General features: G+C 33.6%; 1 protein-coding gene across 3 annotated transcripts in view; it reads left to right on the top strand.

Moving 5' to 3' along the window:
• LOC110100075 (ATP-dependent DNA helicase Q-like SIM) overlaps positions 1-9,642 on the top strand; it is a 60,280-nt gene extending 50,638 nt beyond the window's left edge. For 2 of the 3 annotated variants that reach the window (XM_028694747.1, XM_028694745.1), the window contains one exon: positions 9,406-9,642. The gene's annotated coding sequence lies outside the window, so the exon portion shown is untranslated. Of the gene's footprint in view, positions 1-8,071; positions 8,098-9,405 lie in introns of those variants that run through there. The other variant, XM_028694746.1, reaches the window with a different exon arrangement.
• The last annotated feature ends 7,796 nt before the right edge of the window (positions 9,643-17,438 follow it).

The raw sequence follows: 17,438 nt of genomic DNA, 5'->3' as shown, positions 1-17,438 counted from the left end.
GATTGTAAGCCTGTTCAAACGCCTCTTCCCACCAAATTACCGCAGCTTACAGATAGTGCTGACTTGTTCGCTCAGCCTGAACTTTATCGCCAGCTTGTTGGTTCATTACAGTATCTTACCATAACCAGGCCAGACATGTCCTTTGCTGTTAATTTTCTCTGTCAGCATATGCATAAACCTCATGTATTTCACTTTCAACTTCTCAAGAGAGTACTTCGGTATCTTCGAGGCACTCTTCAACTTGGCTTACCGATCCTATCATCTTCACTTGAGCTTCAAGCCTATTCGGACTCAGATTGGGCATCCGACACTACCACTAGAAGGTCTGTCACTGGTTATTGTGCTTACCTTGGCACCAACCTTGTCTCCTGGTGTGTCAAAAAGCAAACTACGGTTGCTCGCTCCTCCACCGAAGCTGAATACAGAGCCTTGGCTGCTGCTGCCAGTGATGTTATCTGGCTTCGCAGGTTACTTACCGAATTTCAGGTTGAGACTTCATCTCCTACAACTCTATTTTGTGACAATGTTTCAGCTATCGCACTAGCCAACAACCCGGTGTTTCATGCTCGTACGAAACACATCGAGGTTGATTTCCATTACATTCGTGACTGTATCAAACTCAAACACATCGTAGTGCACCATGTTGCTTCTGTCGACCAAACTGCTGATATTTTCACCAAGGCTCTTCCTGCTGCCCGATTTCAATCTCTTTGCACCAAGTTAACACTTAAAGAGACCACTGTTAACTTGCGGGGAGGTGATAAATGATATGCACACTTGATATGTTCGCCTACTTATCCACTACCTCAAACGGCTGCTGCAGCTTTTACAGAGCTAGTTCAATCGGGTCCATTGATCGCCTGGTGCTATGTTAATCTCAGCCATTTCTTTCCAACGGCCACTATCATCTTCCTCCTTTATATACTCTCTACTGTAGCAGCAACCTGAGATGAATACAATGGCTTTACCTCAAGCAATTCTCTATTACTTTAATCTCTGCTATGTTTTCTAATCTTATAATGCAGGTGATCTCACACAAAGACAGGGAACTTCTTCACATAGTAAGCCCAGCCCTTCGATCCCAAATCCCAAGTCTTTCTCGATTCGCAAGCCACGAACTGTTATAGCCCCAATCCATTTTTATTCGCAAGCCGCAAGATCCCAGGCCCTCTTCGAAGTCCGATCGCCTCCCCTCAGGTCGAACAACCACTACCTTGTCGTCGAATGCGCTCGGTTACATCGCGACTTCTATCTAAGCCAACTGAACTGAATCCCATCCCCTCACGATGGTTCACTTAAAATGAGCTTTTGCATACACATCCCTCCTCTCAGCCGAACTACTCCTACAGAAGCCGCCGAACCCCTGTTCCATACCCGTCAACACTGAGCTCAGTCTACTACCCTTCCAAAACTTACCCAAATCTCACAACTCCTGCTCCTCTCTCTCTCCTTCTCTTCTCTTCTCCTCTCATCTCTTCTCTCTTCTCTTTTTCATAGCTCATTGTATATACTAATATTATATGATACCATCAAATTATCATTGATATCGCGACTTATGCAAAAAGCTAGTCTGAATATCAAATATCTAATATATAATCAGGCATTTAACGTCGATTTTCACAAAGATTTATCTTTGAGTGTTCCGGGGCACGATACTTCCGAGGCAAAAGCCTAGTTGGAAAACTTCGAAAATTAAAATCAAGAGCATTTTGAAACCTCCATTTTTGTTCAGCGAGCTTATATAGTCAAACTGAGCGTCTTCGGAAAACGAAATCCATGAGTTAGACCAAATTCGACCCAATCCAAGCCCAATTGGTCCAAAATCCACAGACCCGAAGCGCTTGTTGGAAGGTTCAATACCGCAATTTGGAAATGGTTACCAAACAATACGTCTCCGATTTTATTTTACGAGCTTTTATACCCAATCAAGAACTGCTCGTACGAGACAAGTCCAACGAAGCCCTAGTATCTGCCGAAGTTCCGACTCATTAAGGCCTCCAAATGTCCAATGAACGGTTTAGCACGATCGAAGGGTTCAAATATCGGCCGTCCATTTCAAACCACTCCCTATTCGCCCATATAACTCACAACCCTTATTGTTACAAGGCCATGCACTCCAGAAAAAACTTATAATAGAGCCATCATTTCTTGGACAAAGGGGACTCAAGGTAAGATGAGAGAAGAAGAAAGAAGAGGAGAAAGGGGGAAAAGGTAGAATCCTTCTCACGTCCATTCGACCACCGCCGAGGAGCTCTTCTCGCCGCCTGGAATACGCTGAACTCTGCCCGAGGGGGGTGTGAATATTCGCGTCAATCGCCATGATTCTGAGATCCCATACTTCCATGAATGCGGAAATTCTTTCTCAATTAAGCGGTAGTAGGTGTGCACCATCACTGACGCCGGGAAACTTCCGTAACCAAGAGCCGGAGTTCTCCCTCGTTGTGAATGTTTCCTTGTACCAGACAGAACGTCGGACTATCTACCCAACACCTGACCTTTCACTCATTCGTCCATAGTTTTTCTACCGATTGACGGACTGTCTATTCCGATTATCGGAATCTGTCGTGGGACGTATATTGGGTTGTACCGAATGATGATTCTTCCATTGTTGGACTTGTCCTACCTGATGCCGTACCTTCTGACCTTCATTCGTCAGATCACGGTCCTTCCAGCCCTCCCTCGCAAGGTAACTGGTCCTTCTGCTACCATCCGTCTGCTAGGTCCTTGACTCGGTCCTTCCTGACTTATGTCTGCCCACGCGACTTACGGTCCTGTGCTGACTTATGTCTGCCGCACGACTACTCTTATCGTTCCGACCTCCGTCGTCCCGGCCGACACGGTCTCCTTAGACTTATGATCGAACCCGCCGACTTACAATCTTTCCCGACTCTGTCGTCCCTTCCAACTACGGTCTCCTGACTTCGTCGCACCGCCTGACTACAGTCCTTACTGACCTCCGTCGCCATGCGATCGACTACGGTCCTCACTGACTTAACGTCGCCGCACCGACTACCAGCCTACATCCGACCCGTATCGCACCGCGACTACGGTCCTCCCGAACCAAAAAACATGTCAATAGTTGATTCTTATGTTATTCATATTAAATTGGTAAATGTAACTCTTTTAAAAATGTACATCAAGCTAAGGCCTTCTCCCAAATGAAGGGCCTCAATTTGTTAATCGACTGCAGATAATACTAGTGGATTCATATCAAAATAGGCTAACGGCCTCCGTGATTATCTTTCGCCTTTTTCAGGGGTTTCTTCAGTAAAAAATCCTTGGTGTCTCATAAATGTCTTAGACCCTCTCTTTTATTGATTTGCGCTGCTCAGAATTTTCGTATAACGCTAGAATGAGTAAAAATTTAATATTTCTTATACCGCGTGCGAATACTCGCTGGACGCAACGTATATATATAATATAATATATATTATATATATATCAAATATTATATAATATTTTTTATTATAAGAAAGAAAGAAAGAGAAGAGGAGAAAGTTTCTTTTTTGGGATCTTATCTTGAAGGTATAATATCTCTAAACCAAAGTTTGTTAAAATAATCGGACCAGACACAACGAACCGGAATGTAGAACCTTCACAGTTTCGATTCCGATCCAGATCGAACTATAGGGTTAAACTAGATGACATAATATAATATATAAAATTATATAAAATTTAATAAAAATTTAGTAAATATAATAATTATATTCAATTTAATCTTAAAAATCATTTTCTAAAAAATAAATAAAATTCATACATATATAATATATTACGTAATTTTAAATTAAAATATAAAAATTATTATATCTATATTATATACTTTAAATATAAATAATTACTAATTTAAATTTAAATATAAATATATTCGATTTTAATTATATTAATACAAATTTAGTTATATATTAATTACAAAATATATATTTATATAAATAATATACTATTTAATGTGTTTATATATTTGGTAATAAGATTTACATCTACAAATTATATATAAATTTTACTTATTAAAAAGATATATAAAGTTCATACAATATTATTTTTTTAGATTTTTTTACTTTTCTTAATGTCATTTAATTTCATATACAGGGAGAAATTTTAAAACTTTAAAAATTATAAATAATTATTTTTTATTTGAATAATTATAACTATACAAATAATTATATATTTAAGAACTTTAAATTTTATTATGATTCTTTTTATTTGAATATTTTATATAAATTTTTCCAACAAATTCTCATATAAGTATCCATTATGTACACATTGTTGAAACTTGATAGTTTATAGCATAAACTACTAGTTGTTTAGTCTCACATCACTTAGGAGCTTTATGTTGTGTTATTTATATATCTTTACTTGTATTCATAGGTTAAGAGCCCACATGGGGTGAAGGAATCATGTGGGTATGATTAAATAGTATTTAATATATAATATTATAAAAATTTTGGAATATATTATTAAAATAATTGAAATTATATAATATTTAAATTAATTTAATATTTAATAAAATAATTATATTAAATTTAATTATTTGAATCTACTATTAATTGAATTGGGCTGCTCTTATGAATCGGCTGGTTGAATATGCGGTTCAAACCGGTTTTAATTGGTTTGATGCTAGACCAGTTTTTCTAGAGAACCGAATCAGCTATAGGACCAGTTCATGGTTGAACTGGTCGGTCTAATCCTATTTTCAAAACCATGCTTTATACTTAAAAATCTCCCTCAAATCCCACTTTCGGTGCTCGTGGCGCGTCGGGGGACCACCCTACACACTCTCGTAGCGTGGTGGGAGGGAACCTAGTGCGACATTTGTGCTAAGGCGGGTAGGCCTTTAAGTGCTCTTGAAGCGTGATGCAGAAAATCTCAAGTACTCGTGTATGAGCTACAGTGCATATGGGGAAAAATTGCAAGTCTTTTACACATGTACTTGAAGACTCCTACACGCTCTCGTAGCGTGGTAGGATTGAAGACTACAGATACGGTGTTTCCCGACACCTATTCTACCCGCTCTCGTAGGGTGGTAGAGAATGCCCAACTCTCTAAATTTTCCCTGAACGGGGATACGGTGGGAGGCTTCCAATTTTTCTAGTTAACAAGAGGACCTAAATTGAACAAATATACAGGACTTGAATTAAATAGCAAAGAACAAAACTTGAGCAATCATAGGGAACCGAACATTGAATTAAAAAATGCATAATCATATCAAAGAAATACAAACACTAAATGAACTTACAATGAACATCAATGTGCAAATAAGAACTTGTAATAAATATCAATGAATAGGAAATATTTGTGATGAATATTAATGAACAAATGAGAAACTTGTATTGAACACTAGTCCTAGCAATAAAGGAGCTCCAATGTACACAATAAGTTTGTCACACCTTATTTTGTGTGCCCCCCCGGTCAACCTAGAGTATATAACAGATGAATAAAAAGTAATTTATTTAGACTTTCATAATATATCAAAGTTTATACTTAACAATAGAAAGCTTGTAATATATCTCAATTTATTTAGACTTTCATAATATATCAAAGTTTTACTAAAATTTTTAAAATTTATTTACATACCCCAAACGTTTTTGTACAACCTCCACTTGGACTTCTATGTGCAACTAAAATGTAAGTGCACAAAAAAGATACTTTTTTTTCTAATACCCTACAAGCTCCTTCCTCTTTTCTGCAGTACAACTACTAATGAGCTAGGGCTCAATGAAATATACAATCAATACATAAAAATAATAATAACATTGTTAATAATTATTTTGAATATATTAGAATTTCATATTAATCATAAGAAATACATAACATTACTTTGTTCAATAATTTTAAGCAAGTCATATAATGGTTATAAGTTTTTGTACCCTTTTAACTTTCCAATTTAATGTTGAGTCTGAATTCTCAACTTTTAGAATTGTAGTTGATTTCTCATTCAAGGTTTGGTCTAAATTCCCAACTTTTAGAATTTTGAGAATGTTAGCTTATCTCGTTAGGTTTTTCGTCTTTATTTGTGCGGACTTATCCTTTATATTTGACTTATTTTACTTTCCCATATTCGCTATTTTCTTTTTCTCTTGTACACAACCTCAAAGAAGTTTCTCCTCATTCAACAGTAACATTTTTTTTGTTTCAAAACTCCTCAATCACCTTCCTCTTTCCTTTTTTTTTTCTTTCATATTGTTTTCTCCAAATAACCACAACCTTTTTCTTCTAAATTCAGCATACACTACAACATCCTTATCTAATTTCAACCATTCTACATCAACTCTTATCAAATTGCAGCAACCTTACAACAGCTTTTATTTATTTCAGCCACCTAAATTAAACAATTTAGCAATTAAATTTCTTACTTATTTTCACAAATACATATTTTTTATTTCAACTATTAGGGGAAATCCGAGAGACAAAATCTTCCCCAACACACTATGTAAGCACTTCAAGTAAGTGTTGAATGACACCGCGGCCGCATTTCTTCAATCCTCGCCATACTACGTGAGCACTTAAGGGTCTTCGGGTACTTGTTTAAAAGACAGCGCAATTTTTCTTTCCCTCGCTACGCTATGCGAGCGCTTAAGGGTACTTAATTTCATCCTCATCACATTACGTGAGCGCTTCAAGGCCTAACCGCCTCGTCGAGAGCATTGCACCAGGTTCCCTCCTACCGTCGGCTTGAGAAGTGGAGTTTCGGTTGATGAAGGGCCTTTGGTGTCAATTGGCTTGCAAAGAGGGGAGGAGCTTGGATCTGGTGCTAGCCTTGTGATCGGAATGGCATATGCGGCTTGGAGGAGAGGAAGAAAAAGAGGGATTGGGATTGAGCTGTAGAGAAAAGATCGAATGTTTGCTTGTGCAAGAAGAGGCATCGGACAAGAAGAATGAGCTTCGGCTCTCGTGCGTGGGAAAGACGGCGAAGTAATCTGAAGGAAGAAGAATCACGCGAACGCCTCGTCTTCATTTTATTAACGCAAGCAGAGATGTTACAGAGGCAAATTTGCACGTGGCCTCTTCTAAAACAACGCCGAATCACAGGATATTGGCGATTGTAAGCAAGCGGCGGGGTGTAACTGTAGCAGAAGGCGAGATTTGTGCAGGACTTGCGTGGGTATGGCCGAGGTATTATAAAAAAAAATTATTTGACTTTTTTTTTTACTTATTTGATATGATGTGGAGGTCAACACAAATCAATGAAAAAATTGCCCCAAACAAACTCCTAGTTATACATCTTTCCCTGAAACTTTGTCAGATGTTTGTTGTGTTAGAAAACATATTTATTGGTTCTTTGAGAATATCAGAAGCATCATGGACTCCTCTTGTTGGCATCTACATAAGTGATAGAGAGCCTCTAAAACTACTTTCTTAGTTCGCGAGGGAGGGTCAATAAATTATGGGAGCTATACCTGAACTTCTCTTATGTATTAACCAAAAATTATTATTAAACCAACTATGTCGATTTCGACGCACGGAAGACGAAGATGAAAGGGGTTGCGTTCCTTTAAATAGCCAGAGGCGGATTTAGATAAACTGAGAGTGAAAACTATGCATAACATATGATTTATGATCATTTTTCTCAATCAATTTTAATAAGGTTATTATTAAATAAAGGTATTTTATTTCATATTTAATACCAATCATGTATATTGTATTACTGTTCAAAACTCTGTCATTTTACTTTAATTTAGAAACATAATGCACTCACCGAGTTGTGTGATAACTCATTTCTATCATTAAAGAAAAGTGCATGAATATATCCAAAGAAAATTTAAATGAGTGAAAGAGGAGAAAATGAGTATTGTAGATGTGACGCTCTGAGAAAGGTATTTATTTGAAGCAGTTATAGTTTTTTTTCCCCTTAAAAATATATTTGAAATGTTAATATCTCTTTCTGCATGTTGAAAATAGTTCAGCATTAGTAACATTACATGATAGAATATCAAATAACCGTCAGATTGTCTGTTTCTACCTAATTAATTCAAGCCTTCGAACCGGGGTCATGATAACTCCCTAAGATTTTTTCTTAGGGACTCTACCCTAATCATTTGACTCTACCCTAATCATTCTACTTGGCATTTATCAGGAGTGCATACACACATACACCTTCATGAAAAATCATGGAAGTTACCCCTCAACATCTCTTCGGAAGTTCTTCCTTTGACGCTTCTACCCTATCCATTCTGCTTGGAGTTTATGAGGACTGCTTACACACCTACACCAACATGATTCTATAAGTTAAGGCTTAGATCTTTGTTGATAAAGGCATTGATCCCTATTGACAATAGTTCTCCTCAACTTCCTCTATTGGGAAGAATATACAGCAATAGCCAAGGTTCTTCATAGGAACAACAATCCCAGTCAACGTTAGAGCACAAGGTAATGATAGGATTACAACACTCTCAACACCTATTGTTCTACTGTCCTAATGTTAAGAAACAAAAACAATATTGTAACTTTCATCACTGACTTGGACCCTAAAGCATGCAATTAGTTTTAGGAGGAAATTAAAAGGCTAATTATATAAGGTTATCGTGATTTCGGATTCGTTTAGAATAGCTTTTTTACTGCTTTCTAAAGTAACTTTTTAGTACAAAATTTTTTATTTTAAAAAGTTTATTAAAAAAAACTGTTTTAAGAAGTAATAAAAAGCCATTCCAAATCAAGCCTAAGGTTTCATTTGGGACAATTTTCTTATTGCTTTTTAAAACAGCTTTCTAATTCAAAATTTTCTAATTAAAAAAAATGGTATAAAAAGTTGTTTTATAATGCATTAAGAAAGCATTGATTGATTCTTTCTTGGTTGACTCACTCAATAATAAAATTTTAGAAGTAAACATTTTTAATGGTATCAAGAAACATATCTTATTGAAAATTCTGCTGTAATTCAATCACCCATCAACTCTTCTTTCCTCAAGCCCGCTTTCCAACGAATCCAGAATGAGCCTATTCTCTATTTGTTTATGAAAAGCTTTCTCACTTTGGCCTCCTATAAACCAACTACTCTGAGCATCCAACTCACAAGAAAATAAACTTATCCCAACTAATCAATATTGAAATTATATAATTCTGGATTCCACACTGAAACTCCTCAAATAGGCTTTCTACTAACACCTCAAGCACTAAAAAACTGACATTTTCCCCTTCATCAATGCAAATCTTAGCAACCTAACCCCCCTAAACAATCCAAAAAGCAGCCAATAATATGGATTTTTTTTTTAAATAGCCTACTTCAGACTCATTTGATTTAGGCTTCATTTGTGACGGTTTTTTTATTGCTTCTAAAAGCAGCTTTATGATATAACAAATAAAATTTTTATACTAAAAAATTATTTTAAGAAGCAATAAGAAAATCGTCTTATACGAAGCCTCAATATATGATTTGCTTTTTTTTCAGGCTGATTTGTATTTTTTTCATAGGTTAACATTTTCTGGAGTGTTGGATTAGGACTGTTGCTGAAGCGTTGAATGGTACGTTACCTCAGCCATATATATATATTTGTTGCGCAGAAGGCGCGGCTGTAATTTTTTTATATTACATTTATCTTCTTATATCTGCAATAAGTTGTTTTCAATGTAAATGTTTTTAACATATCATTCCTGTAATATTGTAATTCTTTTAATTACAAATATTTATTGATTGTTTTCAAAATGCAATTTTGATTTTTTTTTTTTTTCAACAAATTTAATTTTCTAGGCTTTTAACCAATAGTCTAACATAAACCTGAATACTTCAACCTAATGACATAGCGCAATATAAATTTTGATCGATTTTTTTTTTAGATATTGTATTGACCTCAAAATATATTTAATAATTTAATGAATACTTCTATCAATTTTCTGATGAAAATATATTAATTTAATTTTGTGCTATTTATTCACAGAAGAAATAGTAGCACTAATGAGTATCTAAATCTTGCAATTGTGCCAAATGGGTTTAAAATTATGAATATAAAATTTTATTTTTCTTCTTTTCTAAATTAAAAAAAAAAAGTATTTATTGATCATCTTAAATTTCTTGGCTTCATCATGCCTCTTATAGAGGAATAATTCTATATAATTTTACAAATTTTGGCTCATTTCCTCTATTTGAATTAAAAGACGATTTAATTTTTCTAATCATTATAATATAATGGGCCTTACTCTGATATATCACTATCGTTTTGCTCCCAATGTTGCTTATTTATAGAATTCATAAATTGATGGGCCAGCCCATTTAGCAAAAACTTGTCCTCAGAACAACTTGACATAAATAAATATAATATATAACAATGCACCAATAAAATCATCACATGATGTGGGCACAAATAGAGAACGATACAAATTATTATCATTTACCCATAAGAAGTGTTGATGAATGTGATGAAACTTAACTTGGTCAAGTTTGTTATTTATGGTCTTGTTTGAGACTGTTTTCTTATCACTTTTTAATATAATTTTTTAATATGAGAATTTTTTAAATTAAAAATTTTTTATTAAAAAAAGATGCTTCAGAAAGCAATAAGAAAGTTGTCCCAAAGGCTATATTAAAATCATCTAACTTGGAGACTATATATGTATTGAGGATTGATGGTATATTTTCTTCTTATTTCTTCCTCTTCTAGCATGTAGAATTTAAAGCATCTTGCTCACAACTTCCTAGATGTCAAAATGCTATTACTAGAGAGAATAAAAATATGGTGTGAATCACCAATATCCCTAGCATTAAGGAGATGGTATCACTACTCATGTGAGAATATGTGAGGAATTGGCAAGCACCTCATGAAGGTATGTATTTCAAAGAAGGGTCCAAAGGTGATTCCAAGTTTCGAGTACAAGCCAAGTAAAAAGTTGATGGAATTTTACTATTGCATTAGCCTAAAGTTGTTTATCAATAATTAATCTAAAAAGGTATGAAATAAATTTATTGAAAAAGTGAATCCATACATATGGAAAAACAACCCAAAACAAATGGATGGAGGTTTGCATAACAATTAAATTCAAATGTTCATTTAAGCACTTGCATTAAAAAGCCATCCATATAATATACTATGAGACAATTTTTGAGTGATCATATTCTTGGGATAGCTTGATTAGAATGTGATGAGATCAGTAAGTCTTATATTATAATCTCTAGTGAAAAATAGATCAAACAGAAGTATGCGATTAATCTTGATACTTAGATGCCCATAGTCATTAGGATTATTAACCTATCATATTATAATATGGGCAGATGGAATGAGTGTCCAATCTATATTTTCACTATCATTTTATAACTGGAGCTAATGTCATGAGTGCCCAACCAATATTTTCATTATTGGATATTATAAACCACTCTCACTCGTGTTTGACCTTCCTACTCTTTGCACATTTGTATGCTTCTCTTTGTGAATACAAAATGGGTCTTCCTATCCCTTCATCACATCCTGTGTAACCAGGGTGTACCGCCTTTTGGACCCAGGGTGTGATGGAGTGGTATCAGAGCCCTTCAGTTTTGTATTTGATATTCATTAACTCCTTAAGATAGGGTAGTGGGTTATATTATCTTAAGTTACCCTTGAAGTTCAATAATATGTTTGATATGTTATAGTACTTTATTTTTACATGTTTAATAATTTAGAATGGCGCCAAGGAGAAAGAATTCTTCCACCCCTTGTGGAATTGATTTCACGTGAACTGTTGAGGAATCCACACCTATTCCCAGACAAACTCGATCTCCTGATCATCAAGGCACTATTGCTCCAAATCGAGATCTCATTGTGCTAATCACGATGATGAAAGAAGTGACCACTCATCTTACTCAAGTAGTGCAAGGAATTAATCAAGTCACACAACAAGTACCACAAACAACTCAACCATCATCCCCATTAGTGCCCCAAGAAGTCATATGAGTACCTCATGCTGCCCGAGCTCAAGTAAATCAGTCAAAGTTGAAAAATTTTAGTGGAACAAGTAATATTAGTAAACTAATGTATTTAAACTAACTTTTATGCTATAGATCATTCCAACCAATAAAGGGGCGATAGATCAGGTGATGGATCAAATATTAAAGTCTTACCCTCCAACATTTAATGTGATAGTTGGACCAATTGAATCTGATGCATTGCTTCATGACATAGGAATGAGACTTCATGGTGTTAAATGTCCTGAAGATCGAAAGGTTGACATGGCTGCATTTCAACTGCACGAAGATGATGATGGTTGGTGGGAGAGTATTCAACATAATAGCTTTGAAGTAGATAAAGTAATTCCTTGGGCAGAATTTGAAAGATTATTTCTGGAGCAATATTTCCTATGGAGAGCCAATCAAAATTAATGAACGATTTGAGAAATCACAAACAAAGGGCAAAATCAGTCCAAGAGTATGAGACACAATTTGCTAGATTTGTCAGATTTGTATCATCTATTGAGTAGCACGAAGACCAAAAAATCTAGAATTCCTTTTCATCCAGAGAGAAGACATTTGAAGATCCTTATCTGTCGTTAATTGCACTACATTCATAAAGCTAGTTAATCAAGCAATTCACATAATGATAAAGAAAAATTCTTGTGAAGAAAAAGCTGCTGGAAAGCAAAAGGCAACAAATAACCAAATGCCAAGAGATTCATAAAAGAAGTAACATAAAACCTATCAGGGATAGAAGTCTAAAAGTAATCCTCATTATGTGAATTGCGACAAATATAATCCATGGACTTGCAACTTAGTCATCAAGAAGTGCTTCAACTACTACAACACCTAATAAAAAGCTAAAAATTGTCCTCTTAAAGTTCAAGATCAACCCAATCCTTTAGTTACTAGAAACAACTACAAGCATTCACATCATAAGGGATGGAAGAAGTCATAAGGAGGATGCTTCCATAAGTAAAATGGAAAAAAAGGGAAAATAATATTATACTTATCCTCAACAGTAATCCCAATAAGTTTTGAAATCTTAGTTCTACGAGCAGCACCCTATTTTATAGTACCAACAACAACAACCTCTGATGTCATATAAACAAGAACAACAAGTAAAGCAGTATCAGACACCTCGACCTGGCCTCCAGTGCAGGAGTAACCGAGACAAGCAATCCCTCTTCGTGTCTTCACCATGACTCAACAAGAGGCCCATGGAGCTCTTGATGCATGATGACATGTATTATTTAAATTTATAAGCAAACGACAAAGGTTTTATTTGATTATGGGGTATCACATTCATTCATATCAAACAAGTTTACATCAAATGCCTCAGTTTCTCATTTGCAATCTCATTTATCAATTAATATGCCATTTGGAGCATCTATGATTGTTGCTTAGTGTTTTCATGATTATGGCATTATAATCAATAATATGCAGATGCCTACAACAATTATTATATTTCCACTAGCTAAATCTGATGCAATATTGGGAATAGATTGGCTATCTAAGTATCATGATCTAACTGATTGTCATAAGAGAAGGGTATGATGGGTATCTTGCTTACTTGGTGGATACTAATGGGGGCTATAGAGTAAAGTTTTAAATTATATAAAAATTTAGGGCTTTATCACCCTTAAATAAAACTTAGATTTTTCTTTGGTATAAACATAATAAAACAACACTTAATATATATAATTATATGTGTCAAATCAAGTAATAAATTGATTGAGTAGAGTGTCAAATTGTTTGTTTGAAAAAAGCTTTGCTTTTTATTGGAAAGATACAAAACAAATTGGAATTAAATTTTTTTGAGAAATTTTGATTCTAAATTTCAATTTTGAAGTCAAACATATTATTATGAATTATATATCACCTCATGAGGAAAAGATATCATTCTCTAATAGGTTCAAATAACAAAATTGTAAGTTCATCTTGATTATCATAGTAAAATTCATGAAATAACTACATATGACCATGAATGGCCAAAATTACTCAATTGGGTATTGGATCCTAATAGTCTAGATGAAGTATCATTAATTTCATATTCAAATTCATGATAATAAATGAAGTATCTTCCCGAAGAAAGAAAATATTCTTTATTATCAATCGTCCAAATATGTTGATAATGATCGTCATTAATTTTCATTTCCCCAAAGATAAGTAATTGATTTTAGAAAATTGATCTTGGGTCTTTAAATCTCCTACTAGTTCAAGCCCTCGTATTTAATTACATTATAAAAAACCTAAGTTTCTTAAGTAAATTCTCTATTAAAATAATGATAAAAAATTTATTTAGAATTCTCAATGTGTGATATCAAAGAAGTGAGGCTGGAATTTTCAATCGGGATTGGATCAAATTCGAGTAGTTGTGTCTAGAAACCAATGGAGAAGTTGGAAGAATTTTGGGATTCTAAAATGATTCAAAAATGCCTTAGTCTATCCTATGTGTTGGACTTTAAATTTTCATTTGAAAAGAAGTTTTAATTTGAGTTGTCGATTTATTAGAATGTTGGGATTACATTCTTGAAGTTGGGGTTTTATGATTTTGAGTTCATCTTGGTTCCTGTCTAATTTGGGCACCAAATAATTGTGGCTTGAACCTAGCTAATGTAGTACAAACCTGAACTTATCCCGACCTAGATTGAGGAGCCAACTAACCATCTAAGTACTTTAAAATTATGTGTCTGGTTTTTTATGAAAGATTGTTACAATTTAAATTTTGAGAAATTGGGGCTGGCGTCTATGGCAAGTTCTAATTGGCCCCTTGACTTATGTAAGGTGATTAATGCTTGAAATGCTATAAAAATTTTTAACTATTTTGATTTGTTTCTAATGCAATGCATGTTGAGCGAACTTTGTATGAAAAATTAGTATGAAGCAGTTTTAAAAAGACTTAGAAAATATATTTTATACTAAAAATTGTATAATATCCTTTTGATAGATTTGCACCATAATAGGTCAAGTGATTTGTTAGAACCCGCAGGCTAGGATGTTCCTAAAAAGGTAGAGAATGTTCAAAATGAATGCATGCGAACTCTATGGTCATTCTCGAGCTTACTTCTTAAAATAATTAGATTTCTATGTGAGCTTGATTTTTTTTAATTTAATTTGAGTAAAAAACTTTTAACATTCCCTCACGAGCCTCTGAACATTTTCAGGCTAAAATAAAAGTGACATGCAAGAAAGAAACTTAGAAAAGCATGAAATTTATAAAACACAATCAAAGTAAACAATCAACATCAATTAATCACTAAATAAATTTAAAGTATATGTGACAAGTGCCTCTTAATTATAACCAAGGGACTATAAAAATCAAAAGTGGTCTGGTGCCACTGACAACAACCCGAATTCTAATCCTAGAAATAACGCAAGTGATTTTGAGAGTGTGATATTCTCTATATCTTCATTTCTTCATCATCCATTCTTATATGAACTCATTGGATTCGTTGGGTCCAAGTATTCAAATGGAAAAGAAACTCCTCCCTGAAGGGGTGTTAATTTCCTCTTTGAATTTTCAAATCATCCTAGCTTGAGTTTCCAAATGAAATGGAACTCTCCCATATGGGATGTTTCCCTTTTCTTTGGATTTCAAGTATGACGGATGATATTCCGCCTCAAAACTTAACTTTTATAACACTTGACTCAATCAAATTACATATAGAGAATTAAAAAAAAAAATCTAAAACAACCTCTATGATTATCCAATGCAATTATAATTAAAATACATCCCAAGTAGTTATATATTTGCTTAAACTAAAATTCATAATCACACTTGGCTATGCTCTTTTAATTTTAAGATGATTTCGCATTTTTAGCACATGCAAAAAATTTATCAATTAAATTTAAAATTTTCCCCTTATTTTATAGTCAAGCATGAACATGACCACCTACAAAATATTTAATGTGCATCAAGATCTTTTTTAACCAAGGAGTAATCTAACGCCCATCATATTGATTCACATATTATATAATAAATTAACAAATAAATAAACAATCACATCAATCAAATCATTACAACCAGCATGTAATAAAAATCATAGAAAACTCAGCACACAAGTAGTAGGAAAATAAAACACCGGCCTAGCCTAAAACTATAGTTGGTTGTTCTAACAAACTATCTAAAGTATGTGAAATAGGTTGTGTGGTTTGGATATATCTTATGTAGGATAATTTATTAAAGTTGTCTAGTATTTTAATATTTATTGTAGGCTTAAGATAATTTTAATTTAAGTTTAAGAATTGATGTTCTAATGTTGATTTGTTATTAACCGGTTCGTGGCATTGTTACGATGAACACGAGGAACCAAGCCTCCTTAGGATACGTAGCTCCGCAGCCCAAGGTAGTTCGTCCTAAAAACTAGTTTGATGTAGTTAAATTAAATATTTTAATTTAGTTATTTTATTAATAATCAATTAACTTAAATTTTTATATTCCATTAAATCCATCCATGGTGTTATTACAATGTGCTTAAGGAACCACACCTCCTTAAGACACTTAGTCTTGTAGCTCAAGGTAGTTCATCCTAAAAATTTTATCTTTGGAGTGTTTGTTATGTATTTGGGGCCGGTTAACTAGTTTTAATGATTAGATGGATGCTTTCTGGAATTTAAATCAATTATTATTTTTTTTTTTTTTTGGTTATGTATTTGGGGCCGGTTAACTAGTTTTAATGATTAGAGATGGATGCTTTCTGGAATTTTAATCAATTATTAATTTTTTTTTGAATTTTTATGAATTATTACATGTATTAAATTAAGGGGGTCAAATTTTGACTTTTTAAATTAAGGTGAATTCTAGAATTTTGGTATTTTTCATAAATATTATATCTTAAGGTGATTAATTAGACACTAAGTTTGCTTGAATTAGTTTTTTTATATTAAGTTTTGAAATTTTGAAGCTTTGACGTGTTTTTGAACTACAATTGACTAACATGTTAATTGTTTGACTTTGACATATTTTTGGTGGTTTAACATTTTTCATAAATAGTAGAGCCTAAATGTAGTCTATTGACTTTGAGTTTGTTTAATTTGAAATTTTATAAAATTAATTATGAATTTTTTTAATTTTGGTATTTAATTAAATTATTAAATTGGTTAATTAAGAAGGTTTTAATGATTTTGCTCCAAATTCATTCCAAATTTCATGAAATCACTCCCAAAGTTCAGGAATGATCCATGGGAGTGTTTTTAATTGTTTGATATTTATTTGAAAACTTTAATAATTTTAAATATTTAATTTAATTAAATATTAATTTTCCTTATAAATTAAATTAAGTTCAAATTAAGGGTCTAGTCTTAAAGTTCATTAGGGATGTTAAGCCCTTATGAACTAGCCCAAGGCTAACCAAGAGAGAGGGTGAATTGGTATTTTAAAAATTTCTCAATCAAAATACAAACTTAAACCAAAGTTTACCACAAAGAAAATCAAAGTGTGAAAATTAAATGCGTAAAAAATAATAATAAAGAACATATAAATTTATAGTTGTTTGATCAACTTGACCTACGTCCACTCCCCGGAGCCTCTCCTCTGGGTATTGCACTAAACTCAATGACTCTCCTTTTGCTCTCACAGTAAGGT

Source organism: Dendrobium catenatum, unplaced genomic scaffold (assembly GCF_001605985.2).
Source record: "Dendrobium catenatum unplaced genomic scaffold, ASM160598v2 fragScaff_scaffold_542, whole genome shotgun sequence".
In the NCBI taxonomy this organism is placed as follows: domain Eukaryota; kingdom Viridiplantae; phylum Streptophyta; class Magnoliopsida; order Asparagales; family Orchidaceae; genus Dendrobium; species Dendrobium catenatum.
The sequence above is the reverse complement of the archived record's forward strand: the minus strand, read 5'-3'. Positions and strand labels throughout refer to the sequence as shown.